Below are 7,291 nucleotides of genomic sequence, written 5' to 3'. Positions count from 1 at the left end.
TAAAATCATCACTAACCTATCGACAATTTTTGACTTATGCCAATATTTACGATAAATGTGAGATATGTGCAACTGTTCAGTAATAAGCCTAGTCCGATATATAACTCAAAAACATGAAATTTTGAGTTGTGCCGTTATTGCAGAGGACCATCCATATAGACTATATTTGATTAATAAATTTTAATCAAATGAATATAAGAGATAAATAATTTATGTATATATAAATGTAAATACATGTATATGGCATGTTCCACGTGAAACGGACTAAATCTCTGCCCAAAATTCTATGCAATAAAAATTAAAGTAAGGCATGTTAGAAGACTCGTAAATTTATAGTTCATGAAATAGAACGTGGCAGTATTGAAAATTCCGTATTACGTAACTGCTGCAGTAAATGCTTAAATAGATTTGTCATTCACAATTCACGGAAAAGTTAAAATCGAACGTACGTACATGGCGTATGAGTTAGCAAGAAGAGTTGAGAATGTTACTCATACGCCATGTACGTATGTACGTTCGATTTTAGCTTTACGGTGATAAATGATGGATCGAATATGGATCCTCCATTTTGAATGTTTTAAATTTGATTTCAGATTCATAATCAGCGAGTTTGAGAACCCTTAATCGTGTATTTGTAAGCCATCCCATTTTAATTTACGTTTCGGTATGGATGCCATGCTCAAAAATTGTAGTAATTTTTAGAGCTTCACAAAAACGCTTATTGCCCAATTTCAAAGAAAAATACATGATCACTTTGTTTTCTGCCGTTTAAACAACGGTAAACATTGGCTTACTTTGGGGTAAATTCTCAGCCTTTAAAGTGCTCTACCAACTAAGGTTTTGCAGATATAACTTTACATTACGGAATATAAATTCTTTAGAGCACTAGAAATATTACTGTGAACAAATTTCATACAAACTTACCAAAAATTGAGCATTATAAAGCAATTTTTTTTTTAAATTCAAATTCAAGTTTTTTCGTTTCGTCTGGTATAAGGGAAGGAAGTGGTTGATATGATCTGTGTATTTTTTTTTTGAACACAATATATGGGCATAAATGAGTTTTCATACAAAATCACTTCGTCATCATTCTGCAAACACATACACGCGTAAGAACAGTTAGGTTGCCGGTAGTTACAAAAGGAGGCCAAAACCAGATTGCACAGGTAAGGGGAAATATATATAAGCTGTTCGCAGCATATTTTATACCCACCTATCGTCGTTTAAAGTACAAACCCGCGTATCAAAACCGCGTATGTGAGGTTGCATAAATTATTTTCTAGGGAGTAAAAACTCTCATATTTCAAAATGGTTTTCTTTTGTGTAAAGCAATTGCACTTTAAGCTAGTATATTTCTGGACGAATTGATTGAGCAAATCCAATTTTTGGCAAAAAAATTCAGTTACGCGGTTTTGCAAAAGGACGATATGACGGTCAATTTCAACGTCATCTGGAGGTCCTCATGGTCTTTTTAATTTTTATTAATCATAGTTGGGTAAATTTGTTGAAAAAACATACATATTTGGTATGACGATTAACACTTCATACCCTTAACCCTACATATGATATGTTATCTGTACGTAGAGTTTCCCGTTCTTTCTGAATACGAGATAAAAAATGGAGGCGACTAGTTAAAACAAAAAACGTGTTGATCTTGAGATGACCTTGAAGTTGACCCTCACGTTATTTTGCCACTCGGCATTCGAAATATTGTGTTTTTTCATATTAAAAAAAATTTAAGTTAAAAGAAAAATGGGCTGGGTGGGGGTAACATTCGGAAAGAATACCCTATTTGAAAATGTATGTATGTACATACATTTAGAATTTTAGTTAGAGCTTTGATCCGTTTGACTTATGTCAGTATATATATATATGTATGTGTTTGTAAATATGTATTATATATATGTATGTATCTATGTACATATGGGTACGCATATTTAAAATCACTTACATGTATTGCATATATCCATAAAGACGGCGTTGTTTAAACATTCGTTGTTAGTTGAGACTTTATAGCATAAACCTAGTCGTTCCATACATGTACACTAACATATGTATGGTATATAATTAATAGTAACAGTATTTTTTGATTAGTAAATATTTTTATTAATATTTTTGTTTATTTAATGCAATTATTTACAAAATACTCGAATGCTGTGTATGCTTAGGTGAATGTATTGTTATCCATTTTCTATTTTTGTTAACAGATCTATGCATATTTTTCACAATGCATTCACAAAATGTATTAGTATTACATACATATTTACAAGTAAACTTATTTTCGCAAGCACGCTTTTGTTGATATTTTTCAAATCCTTTTGCCGCATCAGTTTTTAGGCGCGCACAGTATTTTTTTTCCGAGTTTTCCTCTCTTTGAGAGAGATTTAGAGTAGGAATTTTATAAAACTGGTAGCTATTCTTGAGAACATGATCTTACACTAACACACACATATTTATTTATTCTGGATTATCGTGTTAAATAGTTTGTTTATTAAATATTGTATACGTGTACGAGTATATAAGGATCCTTTATTTCACTCATCACAAACACTATGTTCACTTCTCTTTATTTGCTTATCTTTTGCATCTTGCGATTTATTTTTTTGTTCGTCGAACGAGTGGCAGCCTCATTTTTAAAATCGGAACACTTTTTCATTTCAAATAGTAAATAAGTTGCATTTGTTTTAGTATTTAACAAAAGAAATTTCACATGCATATATGTACATGTATATATGAAGTATTTTGTAGCTTTAACGATATTGTTGATTTTAATAAATTATAACCTGGATTAAATAAAGGGGTTGTTCACACTTTTCTAGTTATCAGGTTATGTGGTTATATTTTTATTCGGTTTACAACGTATAAATATACTGCACAAGAATAATTTTTAACCAGATAACCTGATAACCAGGTATGTGTGAGCAACCTCATAGAAATAGCAAATGTTGCCATCAGAAGATGGGATCCATTGGGTAAAGCAATCGAAGAACATTTTGGTTTACTTGTTCACATCAAAATCTGAAATGATGTGTGACATTAAAAGTTTACATTTAGGTGGGAATCGCGAAGGCTCCATTTGTTGTCATAAAAATTAATTGTAACGGTTACCACAGCTTTTTTATTCAAAAGTGGCTTTTTATACATATATTTGGATCTCAAACTACTTCTGGACTTCAACTGGTGGAACTAGCTTTTCAACTTTTGATTGGATATTTTTAATCCCGGAACGACATTCGTAAATGACTTTTAAAATAAAAGTCCTTGACAACTGTTACAGTAATAACAATAAAATAATCAAATATAATTGTAATATTTTAGTTTTTCATAAAAATTACAGCTCATAAGTTTATCGGCAAAATTATTTCTTCGTAAAACAAGTAATTTTTAAACAAAAAACCCACTTCAATACACATATAAAAAAAAATTAGGAGTATCGTTAGCTTCTTCATAATACATTGATCGGAACTAAACCAAATTAGTCTGGGACCATCCCTGAGGTAACACCTTTTCGATAAAAGAAGAATCGAAATTGGTTCCCGTGGGTCTGATTTATTTGATAACGTATCAAAAAAAATATATTCCGACGAATTGATAACCTCCTTTTTTTGAAGCGATTTTGACCTAATCCAATAAATCGCTCCTCTTCTGTACCCACTGAAACCAATTAAAAACCTCAAGTGAAGCCAAGGCCTTCTCCACTTGGTCTTTCCATATAATGGGACGTCTTCTTCTTTCTTTACCGCCACGCGGAAATTCCGCAGAATCTTTGTCTCGAACACTCCAAGTTCTGCCTCAATGGGTGTTGTCATTGTCCATGTCTTAATTACAAGGCTGGCATTTTTGATTAATGTTAATTATAATTCCCAAATAAACGAAGTCTTTTTCCAAAATTATAATAGTTTAAGGTAGCATGCGGGTCGAGGAGCTAAACCGCTGACAATTTGCCTGATGACAGGAGATAATTAGTTTTATCATAGACTTACGCCAGTAATTATATTTACGCTCTTATAATAAATTGTTCCACAGCGGTTCAGTTCAGCAGCTTTAATTAACTTCACCAACAGAAGGTAGGAGCGCTGTCTGAAATATCGTAATTTTGCACAGCCGTGTTAGTTTCATCGAGATTCCAATTTCTGTCATCGCGACGTATAGGCAGTTCCCTTTCGTGCTACAGAAGGCGGCCTTAAAATCGATCAAGATTTGGCGTATGTTGAATATCTGGCCTATGATGCAGTTACCGGATCAAACAAACACTCTCAGGCTGTAGACGGTGGGCTTGAGTTTTTCACACAATTCGCTCCATATGGCCACTTGCGCAATGTTAATATAAGCTGTAGTTATTTGATATTTGCTTCATAGGCTTTTTTCAAACATTGATTTCATAAATAACTGTATCTGCTTTAAACTGCAATTTTCTGTTTAATAGACTTTTGTTTCAATAAATGTTTCCTAATTTCATGACATTTCGCTCAGCTGCATTTTCTTCTTGAGTGCACTGAATGGTGTGCATCGGACGCAATCAAGCGAAACGTACTGTACTTCTAATGATTAGCCGAACGCAAGTTTGTTGGGGCCAAGAGATTTCGCGCTGCGTTAATGCAAATGGGTGCGTTGTGATTGAAGCTGCAGCTCGCTACTAAGTGCGTTTTATACTGCAGCGTTGAAGTTACTTCCAATTGAGTTGCGACTCTACCGCTTGGTTTGAAGTTACGAGACATGTGGAGGGTGGACGAAGATAAGGCATAGAAAGAGAGATGGAGGCGGTTGGGAGCGATGGCTTATTACCAGTATACGTTGCGCTTGTCGATGATAGTTAATGGTATTGGCACGTTTTAGAGACCAGCTACCAGCTGTGGTGAATTAGGTTTTTTACTGGGAATTTTTCGTTGTTCGGGTGACAGCAGTATCAGCGTGAAGTCGCAGCTTTTAACTAAGAAACGACAATGATGACGACGATTGAAGCAAATCAGGCGCTCCTCCGCTTTATGGAATCATTAAATTTCGTTGCTTTGCCGCTGCTTTCGCTAGCGAATTTTTCATTTTTGCTATGCCCTTTGTTCGTTTCTCTTGTGTTCTTTAGATTCCAACTATTTTGTCTTTTGTTCCTGTACAAGCTATTATACATACATACGTATGTAATTTTAATATTTTTCTTATAGTTCTCTATTCACATGTCCTGCCAGCGTCTTCTTTACTATCTTCTTTATTACTTCCTCTTTACATACAATGTTTATCGAATACTTCGTGCTGGTTTACCTTATTTTTCTTGCTCACTTTCTGCTCCCGACCACTCTCTTTTACTGGTGTCCTTTTGATTAATTACCTTAATCTATTTTCGTCAGACACACCAACCCATCAACACATCCATTTTCTCATGGGCAATTTGTGGTCTTATCGCACTCGTTTTGGGACATGTGCCATTGTTCAATAGTAGGGGGGTTTTCAGTTATGAGTTGTGTGGTTATTACAGAGAACCATCGACATCTGAATATTCCATTAGTCTTTTTTTATTCAAATCGCATGGCGTATTGCCATCTTGGTTTCTTGCATTCTATGGATTTTGCGAAGGAATGAAATCAACACCGCAACGACCTCAAATTTTATATTTTAAACACATATTTTTCTATCGCACTTCTTCGCCTTTGGATATTTCCTAACTACTGCACCCATATGCCCCATTGTTCCAAAAACGCGAGAAAAAAATTTCACGGACACGTACATATATTCGTTAGAGGCGATCGTCATCTTTCCCTAGAGCCCGCTAACAAACCTAAGGGCAAATATTTCCTTCAGGTGTGCGGAGCGTTTTCACATTGTGTATAGAAAATATATGTATATGTAAATGCCCTGCTTTTATTTTAGCAAAATTATTTTTTTCTCCCATATCTACTTGGCTAGGTCGTTTTCTAGAAACTTTCTTCTGTTTTATAGGGGCAGGGGTAGCACTACGTCACAGTTTTCGCTAAGAATTCCATCCCTAGTTAGGAATTTTTTGAAATATTTTACTTAAAAACCAATATATTTTCATTATTTTATTACTTATTTTACTTTTCCACATATTTTTATTATTTTTCCATCAATATTATACACTTTTTCAGCATTTTCTGAACTTTTTTCACAATGTCCATCAGTATATCAAGTGTTTGCGTGTGTGTCTCTCATTTTACATATACAATACCATGGAGCGTGTGCTTGTATGTTGCCTTCACTATGCTGTTTGTGTGTACGTGTGTGTCTATATGTATGTAATGTGAGCAGTTTCTCCTGTGTGTTCCTTGGTAATTGGTTCCTTGAACGCTGGACGAGCGCACAACGACGACGACGACACCACTACACGACAAAGACTACTGCGTGACGAGTCGTCAGTGCCTGCCTGTTTAAGCTGTCAGATTTCAGCTTTCGCAGAGTTGTCTATTCCGGAACCAGGAGCTGGGGCCCGAAGTGTGTTGGTGAGTAGCCGTCGCCATGACCGAAAGCTGTTGAACTGTGGTGAGTTTTAAAGTTTTGTCCCCGCGCTCCTTCCACTTAAGACATCTCTGGTATTTCACGTGCTCAGCGAGTTTGTGGCATTGACGCTCTTTACTGATGTGCTGATTAATGTAAACGGTGGTAATGAATAACGGTGGGAGTAGGGAACCTGCGCAATAGAGTTACTGGTGCGACTATACCCAACCCACTCCATTACCCATCTCTACTCAGTTTTCGCGCCATCAAATCAGTGTGACATATTTACATAGTCCTAACCGTTAACAGTTAAAAGATCCGTGGCGGGGTAGGCGGAAGAAAAATAGCCGCTTTGTGCACGCTTCTCACTTACCAAAACAGCATTACCTTGTTGTTATTGTTGCTTTGTGCTTTACCGCCGTGTTTTCATTTTCCCTTTATTCACTCAGTTACTATTTAATTTTTCACCTCGCTGCCATTGCCACTGTTGCTTTTTGTGTTCACATTTGCGTGTGTATGTATGTGTTTATGCTGTTGGGGCTGTTGTTTGGTGGTGAACCACATTAAGGGTCTGATTATGCATACCTCGCATAACTCCGCACAACCATTTGTACCAGTGCAATAAAAATGTAACTTAAGAGAATGTGAAGTAAAATCTAAACTCAACAGATCGCTAAGTTTTTAAAAGTTCTGCTAATTTCTGGGTAATGGAATACATACAAAGTACATACGAAATTACAGTTTGAAGTTTATGCGAAATTGTGCGAAGTTATGCGAAGTATGCATAATCAGACCATAAGTGTTGATAATACGCACCGTACGGCTTTTTAAATGAACTCGTCTCACT

General features: G+C 35.6%; 1 long non-coding RNA gene across 2 annotated transcripts; it reads right to left on the bottom strand.

The window, feature by feature from the left end:
- Positions 1–1,333: 1,333 nt before the first annotated feature.
- LOC108363339 (uncharacterized) lies at positions 1,334–6,337 on the bottom strand. 2 transcript variants are annotated; one of them, XR_001847604.1, is made up of 3 exons: positions 6,179–6,337; positions 1,952–2,783; positions 1,334–1,344 (listed from the first exon to the last, which is right to left on the bottom strand). It is a non-coding gene; the product is annotated as an uncharacterized LOC108363339 (long non-coding RNA). The 2 variants fall into 2 exon arrangements; XR_001847605.1 differs by having other exon boundaries at positions 1,952–2,647.
- Positions 6,338–7,291: the final 954 nt, after the last annotated feature.

This window comes from Rhagoletis zephyria, unplaced genomic scaffold (genome assembly GCF_001687245.7).
Source record: "Rhagoletis zephyria isolate East Lansing unplaced genomic scaffold, Rhagoletis_zephyria_1.1 Rzeph_scaffold_01249, whole genome shotgun sequence".
NCBI classification, from domain to species: domain Eukaryota; kingdom Metazoa; phylum Arthropoda; class Insecta; order Diptera; family Tephritidae; genus Rhagoletis; species Rhagoletis zephyria.
Note: the sequence above shows the minus strand (reverse complement) of the source record. Positions and strands in the feature narration are given on the sequence as shown.